Raw genomic sequence first — 10,039 nt, 5'->3', positions numbered from 1 at the left:
CAAATAAATGAATATATATAGCAAAAAGTGGTGACAGCAAAAAGGAATTTAGATAATAGACAGAGACTAATTTAAAAGAATTGCATAATTAATTGTCTAAGCAGTGGTCAAGAATTATTGTCCGCTTCATTAGTCATGCAGTGTACCATGACTTTGGAGTTTTTTTTGGAGGCACTTGCTTGTTTCTCCATTAATTTATAACTCCAAGTAATCTCATTACAGGAAATCTCGTAGACAACGTTTGTTCCAAACATGAAAAAAGAACATTTTTTTATGAGAATTGTCAAGTGTTGCAACATTTCTCTTTTCAAATGTTTCAAACCATGCATGGTTGAACAATCATCAAATTGACTTTGACAAATAAATGCTAATTAAGTAATTGACAAATGTGATTATTGTGTGCAAAATAGCTCTTGAGTCATGGCACACTGCCATGACTAATGAAGCAGACAATAATTCTAGACCATCACCATGAGGTTATGCTATTCTTTTAAATTAGTAGAGAGTGTTTTAATAACTTTATATGTTTAACTCTGGTTGCTCAGCTATTTTTAATTATATCAATATTGTTTTCTTACAATACTGTCAGAATGTTATAAATTTTAAAATATAACCAGGACTGGAAATAACAGCTAGGCAAGCAACATAATCTGACCTGATTAGGGATTTGGCCAGGCAAACCTTTTGTCTTGTAAGGCTATGTTTATAGATTACCCATTTCCTTTAATCTGGGGAAAAATAGAGCACGCAATTTCCTTGTCTTTTTAGAAAATAGTCATAGTTAACTATAGGCAATGTTGAAGAATGGTGTACTGAAAATCTTGAAAAAGATGATAAACAGATGTGGGCAAATTAAAACACATTACACACGCGGCATAGTCTTGAGCCTATTATTATTGTTGATTTTGAAGTTGATAATTTCAGACATTGTGATATTAGACTAGTCTTATCTTTATTTAGCCTGGATATGTCTCAGATATTGTTGACATGCACATTTCATTACCGAGCTTAAAATTCACCATCTTTATTAACTTATCACTACTCATGATGACTTCGATAGCGTTGATCCTAGCAGTATGCAGGACAGCTGTCATATATGAACTCAGTTAAATGACCTTACTCCCCATGAGTTCTTGTAGCTCAGTGGATAGAGCGCCCGCCCGGTGTTTGGGAGGTCATGGGTTCGATTCCTGTCGGGGACTCAGAATTTTTCTTTGTCCCACGCTCGTGTCATGTTGATTAATTCACCTTCACATTTCATTACCAAGCTTAAAATTCACCATCTTTATTAACTTATCATAATGAATATTTTTCGTTCTCAAACCGTGAGAGCCCAAGAGTGCTATATACAGTTTATACTCTTCGAAGTCCTAAAGGGGGAGAAAGTCCATTATGGTGCTAATTAGAATGTATATTCCTCGTTCTAAAAACATGAATGCCCCAAAGCAAGAAACACAATAAATGTTTTTGTTTTCAAGGCGTGACAAAGTGCCGCCGAAAAGTGCTAAATATAGTGTATACTTGTCCGAGGCCCTAAAGCGGAAGAGTTCTAAAGCACTGTATAATTAGAATTTTTATTCCTCGTTCTAAATGTGAATGCCCAAAAGCGCAAAACACAATGAATATTCTTTGTTCTCAAAGCGTGAGAGCCCAATAGCGCTATATACAGTGTATACCTCGGAGGCCTAAAACAGGAGAGTCCAAAAGCGCTAATTCGTGTTCAATCTTTTGTTCTAAAAACGTGAATACCCCAAAGCACAAACCAATATGAATATTGTTTATTCTCAAAGCCTGACAAAGTACAGCCGAAAAGCGCCTATATACAGTGTATACCCGTCGGAGTCCTAAAGCGGGAGACTTAAAAATGGCTAATTAGAATGTATATTCATTGTTTTAAAAGTGTTAGAGCAAAAAAATGTTAACTCCCAATGTCCACATGAATGTCAGTTTGGATCTGGTGTAATTTTTTATGACACGGTTTAATAAATTGACGTCAGTTTTTTCATGCATCTGTCCTGTTATTGATCATGAATTTCGAAGTAACATTGTCAAAGTACCTGTGGATCCACGAGGCACTATTAAGGTTACTGTAGACTGTAACGTCAGGTTCACAGCGACTGTTGAAAGGCTGAATTGTCACTTGCTAGACAACTTGTCGCGATGAGACTAGCATGTGTGGGAGATGCTTTACTAATCGAATAAAGCCAGAGATCACGGAAAATCAGCTGTGATTGACGGTGATTTAATTGACGATAATCGAACGTAAACTGAAATATAATGTAATGAATAAACTAATTACTAGATAATAGAAGATTACAAGATGACAAGAGTCACGAAACAATAATAGCAAACATTCCAACCATAACTGCGATATGACAATACTTCCAGTCAAACTTCTCAGTAAAGATACAATTAAAATCATCAGTGATCCCAAGCAGATACGCATACTGCTAACTGTCCTAATACAATGAATGGCAACATTCTAAAAACTTGAAAGCAATAAAATTGTACGGTGTGATAAAAACGTGCTTGCGTGAGCGCCTCTGAAAGCGATGTGGGAATTTACTAGCAAAGAAAGGACTTAACTGAATTACCAGAGATTCTTATAGGAAAGTTGCTAAATAGAAACCTAAGCTAGGGGGAGTGTGAACTATAAAGATCTATCGCTAAAAACAAGATGAAATAAAAACTTTGAAAACTGGGGCTCTGCCACGTGTTGGACTTAGTACAATAGGCTGTTGTATAAAAAAACCGAGACTAAAGGTACTTAAGGTTAAAAAACGTCAAAACTTGAAACTTATACTAAAAAGCAAGCATAGAAAATAGTCTGTACTTACACATCGGTTCCCGCTTGCACTCTAAATAGTCAAGGGTAGCTTAAAACTTAATTTACTTGAAAACACGTACTGTGCACGCACGATAACTGAAACTTGAACTACTGGCGGGAATATGTCGCTAACACTATCTATATACGTCCACGTGTAAAAACGGATGACGTCATTGCTAAGCAACAAATTGGCGAATCAGAAAGAGTTAAGATTACTCACTTAATTAGAGAAGCCTCGATATAGTGTTCATTACAGTAGACCTTCAGGGGTGCCTTCCGGAAAATGTTTACTTTACATGCTGCTTTAAAGAAAACCATGGTAAACTATATTTTTAGACAAAATAGGCCCTTGAAGGTCTACAGTAACCTTAACTTGCCCCTGCTGTTTTGCTGATTGAACACGTTAAAACATTATGCATGAACTGAGGGTTGTTCAACATACAGGAACTGACACGACTTGTAGAGTCTGTGAGCGGGCTCACTTTGGAGCACAACCACTTGCAGTGTAACCGCGAGCTCGAACAAGAAAGTGAGCCTCACTTTCTTAACACCACTTTAGCAGACTCCTTCCCGCTGGACCGCTTTGCTCTTTGCTGCTCACGCACGTGCCTCAAAGGTGAGCCTGCTTACAGGCTACGACTCGTATGATGGCATCTTCCTTTTCGCACAACTGGTATATAGCGCTATTGGGCTCTCACACTTTGAGAACGAAGAATATTCATCATGATTTTCACTTGTGTAGGGCATTCACATTTTCAGAACGAGGATTATACATTCTAATTAGCGCTTTTGGGCTCGCTTTTGCTTTAGGACTCTGAAAAGTATACACTTGCACTCTTGGGCTCTCATGCTTTGAGAACAAAGAATATTCATCGCATTTTGTGCTTTGGGGCATTCACCTTTTTAGAATGGGAAACATACATTGTCCTTAGCATGTTTGTCTCACTTATCATTCGTATATAATCATTATGTATGCAGTTCACCAACTGTACGACTCGTAAACCATTGTTTCACGACCCATACAGCTCGTACAAGTTGTACGGGTCATGTTCAGCCAGTCACGGGTTGTATCTGTTTGACAGTATTGGACAAGGATAAGCTTTCTCAAAGTAAAGTGGCAGCGTCTCCAAAGAAAAACATATGAGGACAAATATGATATCTGTGATCATGATAAGAATCTACCTACTTTGCCTGCAAACAGTTATAATTGCAGTTGGACCCGTTGTCACAATATAGAATGCAAGTGAGCTACATGTTCACAGTAAATTTCATATTTTGTCCCTTGAAAGCAAATACTTGGAGACTTAAAAACATATCTTGCAATAGAAATGAGCCAAAACAATGCACAGACACATGGCAAATTACAGAGGTGTCAGACTCGAGGATGCAACATGCAGATAACAGCAGAAATCATGCAGACCTATGACCTTTAAAAATTTGCCATACCATGGTCTGATCTTTCGGCAATTTGATCATTGATGATACTCTTTAAAGGGGAAATCACAAGCACACAAGTCTTCTCTGATCTCAATAATTATTATTGAGATCAGAGGAGACTTGTGAAGGAACAATAATTATTGCAATGAATTTGGGAAAACTGAGAAATCTGATGAAATCTCTCCTCCAAGCCTGTTGACAAAATTATATGAGAGAATAGAGATGACCTAGGACCCTCTCTGATGAGGTAATTTGCATAAATCATCCTCACCAAAATTGTCAATTCTGTCAATACGTTAGGACTGTCTCTGAAGAGATAATTTGCATAGTTATGGCTGGAGAAAAAATGTCAACTATAGAATTTCAAAAGTAACCCCTCCCCCCCCAAAAAGTAATGTTAAAGAGTCTTTGTCGCTTTGCAAGCGTTTGGTTTTGTTTTGATTCTGTTGCTGTTGCTGAAGAAAGCGTTAGAAAAGTCAGAAGGATTTGGATGCATTTGGCCGCCTAAAATATAATTTACTGGTAGAAACTGATATGAGATGTTTGCTTTAGTTGCAAATTGGCTCAGAACTACTGTATTTTGAAATTCTGACTTCGCATTGGGTGGTGACAACTGTCAGCTATGGTTCCTGCCGCTGTAGGAGTCATGCAGAGACTTGAAACAATTCCATGCAACAAATTTGCTTTTTATTTGCTTCCAGAGGCTTCAGAAGCATTTATACAGAATTTACAGTATTTACTATGCTTAGCATACTGTCATGATGTGGAACAAGACTAACGGTTTTTTTTTTTTCTTTGATGCATTCATGCCGCGCTTCAGAATCCCTACAGAGTTATTATCAATAGCTGGTCATGTACGGATACTAAAACCACAGGTGGACCACTCTATGTGTTCGTGGTTTAGTGTTAGGTGTTTAGAGTTAGTTGCACTAATGTTTTTGTTAATCCATCAATCACAACAGTCTATTAACATAACACCAATACCTGATGCTTTTTCCCCTTTTCCCTGTTATATTTCCTCCTTACTGCCTACCCCAAGCTTTACTGCCAACCAACTTACATACAAACATACAAATACTACGTATTCAAACACGGTAGAAACATCACTTATATTACAAGATTGAGATGAAAAAAATAATTTAAAAAAATTGATTTACATGTTAATTTTGCCGTGTGGGAGTAAGAGGAGAACCGGTGATTGATCTCATTTTTAAAGTTAATATAAGATCTAGTGGCTCTCAGAAGTTAAATGAAAGGCTATTCCATTAATGTGCCCTACTGTAGCAGAAACCATGTTTTAAAAGTCAGACTTGGTACCATTTTGTAGTTTTGTAGCCTTCTTTATATAATATCAAATGGTATTTAATTTCTCTCAGCTCGATTAGCTTTTAAGTTATTCTGGGTGACATTACCTAATTTTCTGTTTGAATTATCTTTTTTGTAACTAAGAGTTTTTTACATGTGGCTAAATATCATTTAGGCAAGGTTAAACTCGAGCTAATGCAGCCAGCTAGCGTGCCCATCCAGCTGATATCATTTAGGCACGTTAAATATGAGCTTATGCAGCCAGCGGTTTCTGCGTTTGGGAGTACGTGACCTGTGGGGCAGCCTTCAGGGGTTTTGCAGGGGTTTATGGTTCATTGCATAATATTGTTGTAGTGTATTCTGCTGATTGTTGCGGATCAGTTGCACTGCTTTGCTCACGAATCATTGCGGATTCTTGCACCCTCTCCTCCCTCCCGTTTTGTTCTTGGTCAGGGTAAGTATTCTCCAGGTAAGTAGATTCCACTGAATTTCTTTCAGTGTGATGGTGCTGGTTAGCGGACGCTCATTGGGTGGTTCCTGCTTTCCAGGGTTGCCATGGATACCTCCTAGCGGCTTATAGCTTTGGCACCCCGCTAACCTTTAAGGCACCAGTTCCCAAGCTCATCTATTTGTGATGAGTTTAATAGTTGGGTAATAGAACCTATTCATATATGGCTGCCAATTTAAAAATCTATTATATGCATTCAAATTTTTTTGAATGATCAAATCAAAAACAAAGTTAGTTGAGTTCATTTTAATAATTGCAAAAGAATTTTTAATTGGCAGCCATTTATGAATAGGGTCTATAAAGCATATTGTTGTTGTTTGCCTTCCTTCTAAGTACTCAAGTGTATGATCACAGTTTGGGCTCAATTTGTGATCTGGAAGTCCAGACCTGAAAAACCCTCATGCATTTGGAATTTCAGTCCAATGAACCCTCCTGTGCCTTTGGAGTCCCACTCTATGGACCCCATCCCAGCCCCTTCTGGATTTGGAGATGCTGCCTGTGATACAGGTGTGGATATTTTCTGACATGACCCATGGAGAACCATTGCTTGGTGAATTCACTTGATTTAGCTAGTCAATCTGAGCAGTAAACAAGCAACTTCAGGTGTTCCTAAGTCAAGTATTGGTTTCGTTCAGATGTTCATGTTTAATAACCTAAAACGGTTGATTTTCAGAGGGCCTGCTCAGTGTTTTGTTCAAAGGTTGGGGATGCTCATTGACAAGTTTGAATTAAACCCCATAAGGAGACCAATGTGGGTACAGCTCAAACATTATTTGACCCCTAAAAGGTACCAATTAAAATAGAATAAGCTTGATTACCATATTTTTTTCGAATAAGCACCCAACCTCAAACTAGCACCCACCTCAAATAAACGCCTATACTAAAGGCAGTAAAAGTTAATAAGTGCCTGGCCTCAAATAAGCGCCCACTCTCAAGGTCCAAAATTTTAATAAGCGCACAGGGCGGTGAATCAAATAAATACAGTATTATCTGCTGTCCTGGAAAAGGGCCCGTGCTAGTAGACCAGACTTGAGAGACCGGTGGAAATCTAGCCTAAAACCAGAACTTATGTCCAGAAACGCACGCAGGAATGAAATCGTCAAACTGAGTGAATGGATTTTGGTGAAGTTTTGTCAAATTTGTGAATGCAAACTCAGCTTGGCAGAATTGAGACGATAGAATTCTGAAAGTAACGGCCCCCATTACTTTCGGATTTAGCAGGCAAAAGGCGCTGCTACTTTAGGGTAGCTGTTACTTTCGGATGGTTAAAGAACGTTGGTACGGTAACAGTCATTTCAGACAAAGCGGACGCATAACAAAAGAAATTAAACGTTCCATTTATGTATGTTTCCAACTACCCACATAAACAAAGCAGAATGTATAAACAAAAAAAGACCCTAAACCAGCTGGTAATGTAGGGAGAATCGAAAGTACAATGGTCATATTATATCGCAATGTAACTGATTACCATACAGCATATCATTTAACTCTACCGCTAGACAAAATCAGCTTATAAATCACAGTTTCAAGAAATATTCAAGTTCGAAATAAAATCACAGATACCTCTTTGAGTCAATGTTCAGTCCTGCAGTCAGACTGTTCAATCTGCATGACCCACGGTTGAGAACAGAGACTTTCTCTTTTAGTGACTTATTCAAAGGGCCGCTACTTTCAGGTGGGCCACTACTTTCGGGTGGGTGGCTACTTTCGAGGGGACCGTTACTTACGGGCTTCAATAGTGAGGGAAAAAATTAAAGACTCTTCTGCCAAAATTCTTCTCAGTTGCCATGCCAAACTCACATTGTACCGGCCATTCTTTAGCTTCTCAAATAGTCAAATATGTGAAAAAAACTATAACAATTTGCAATGATCATATATTCCCCTCAATGTTAAGGGCGATAATGAATCTTGTCTCTAAAGGCCATACATGTAGAACAATCCAGATGGATGCCTTATTTTATAAAGTATTGAAGAGTGAAACGATTGACAACAACAAATTAGAGGTTTTGTGGACCAGGAAACCTCTGACGACGCACGCAATTCATGCTGGTCGACAGAGAGTCTTTAAGTTTTTCCCTCTGTATTGACGCCCGTAAGTAATGGTCCCCCCCGAAAGTAGCCGCCCACCCGAAAGTAGTTGCCCACGCGAAAGTAGCAGCACTTTGAAGAAGTCACTAATAAAAAGAGAAAGTCTCTGTTCTCAACTGCAGGTCATGCAGATGGAACAGCCTGACTGCAAGACTGAACATTGACTCAAAGAGGTATCTGTGATTTTATTTTGAAATTGAATTTTTCTTGAAACTGTGATTTATAAGCTGTATTTGTGTAGCGGTAAAGTTAAATGATATGCTGTAGGGTAAACAGTTCCATTGGGATATAATAGGACCATTATACCTTCGATTCGCCCTACATTACCAACTGGTTTAGGGTCCTTTTTTATTTATACATTCTGCTTTGTTTATGTGGATAGTTGGAAACATACATAAATGGACTGTTTGATTTCTTTTGTTATGCGTCAGTTTTGTCTAAAACAACTATTACTGTACCAATGTTCTTTAACCATCCGAAAGTAACGGCTACCTTAAAGTAGTAGCGCCTTTTGCCTCCTAAATCCGAAAGTTGCTTTCGGAATTCTACAGTATCAATTCTGCCAAGCTGATTTTGCTTTCACAAATTTGACGAAAATTCACCAAAATCCATTCACTCAGTTTGATAATTTCATTACTGCGTGCGTTTCTGGATATAAGTTCTGGTTTTAGGCTAGATTTCCACCGGTCTCTCAAGTCCTGTCCACTAGCGCCGGCTAGTTCTGTTCTTTTCCCAAACAGCGGCTAATACTGTATTTATTTCATTAACTACCCTGGGTGCTTATTAAATTTTTGGACCTTGAGAGTGGGTACCTATTCAATTTGGGTGCTTATTAACTTTTACTGCCTTTAGGATAGGTTATTCGAGGTGGGTGCCAGTTCGAGGTTGGGCGCTTATTCAAATTAATATGATAATCAAGCTTATTCTATTTTAATTGGTACCTTTTAGGGGTCAGATAATGTTCGAGCCGTACCCACATTGGTCTCCTTATGGGGTTTAATTCAAACTCACCAATGAGCATCCCTAACCTTTCCAACAAAACAGGGAGCAGACCCTCTGAAAATCAACCGTTTTAGGTTATTAAACATGAACATCTGAACTAAACCAATACTTGACTTAGGAACACCCGAAGTTGCTCTTGTTTATTGCTCAGATTGACCAGCTAAATCAAGTGAATTCACCAAGCAAATGGTTGTCCATGAGTCATGGCAGAAAATATCCATACCCGTATCACAGGCAGCATCTCAGAATCCCAAAAGGGCTGGAAGGGAGTCCATAGACTGGGACTTCAAAGGCACAGGATGGTTCATTGGACTGAAATTCCAAAGGCATGAGGGTTTTTCAGGTCTGGACTTCCAGATCACAAATTGAGCCCAAACTGTGATCATATACTTGAATACTTAGAAGAAAGGCAAACAACAACAACACGCTTTATAGACCCTATTCACAAATGGCTGCCGATTAAAATTCTTTTGTAAGTATTAAAATGAGCTCAACTAACTTCGTTTTTGATTTGATAATTCAAAAGTATTTTTACTCTCAAACAAGCTTAGTTGAGCTTATTTAAATGCATACAACAGATTTTTAAATTGGCAGCCATATATGAATAGGTTCTATTACCCAACTAGAAAAAACTCTTGGTTACAAAAAAAGATAATCGAAACAGAAAATTAGGTAATTTCACCCAGAACAACTTAATTAAAAGCCAATCGAGCTGAGTGAAATTAAATAGCATTTAATATTATATAAAGAAGGCTACAATACTACAAAATCGTACCAAATCTGATTTTTTAAATGTAGTTTCTGCTACAGTAGGGCACATTAATGGAATAGCCTTCCAGTTAACATCAGAGCCACTAGATCTTATATTAACT

General features: G+C 38.1%; 1 long non-coding RNA gene across 1 annotated transcript; it reads right to left on the bottom strand.

Annotated features, from left to right (window-relative positions):
• Positions 1–2,221: 2,221 nt before the first annotated feature.
• On the bottom strand, positions 2,222–3,086 carry LOC149109805 (uncharacterized). Its single transcript, XR_016208260.1, has 2 exons — positions 2,838–3,086; positions 2,222–2,267 (listed from the first exon to the last, which is right to left on the bottom strand). It is a non-coding gene; the product is annotated as an uncharacterized LOC149109805 (long non-coding RNA).
• Between the last annotated feature and the right edge of the window lie 6,953 nt (positions 3,087–10,039).

Source organism: Orbicella faveolata, unplaced genomic scaffold, assembly GCF_042242905.1.
Source record: "Orbicella faveolata isolate gen_17 unplaced genomic scaffold, um_ofav_v1 contig_25, whole genome shotgun sequence".
NCBI lineage: Eukaryota > Metazoa > Cnidaria > Anthozoa > Scleractinia > Merulinidae > Orbicella > Orbicella faveolata.
Note: the sequence above shows the minus strand (reverse complement) of the source record. Positions and strands in the feature narration are given on the sequence as shown.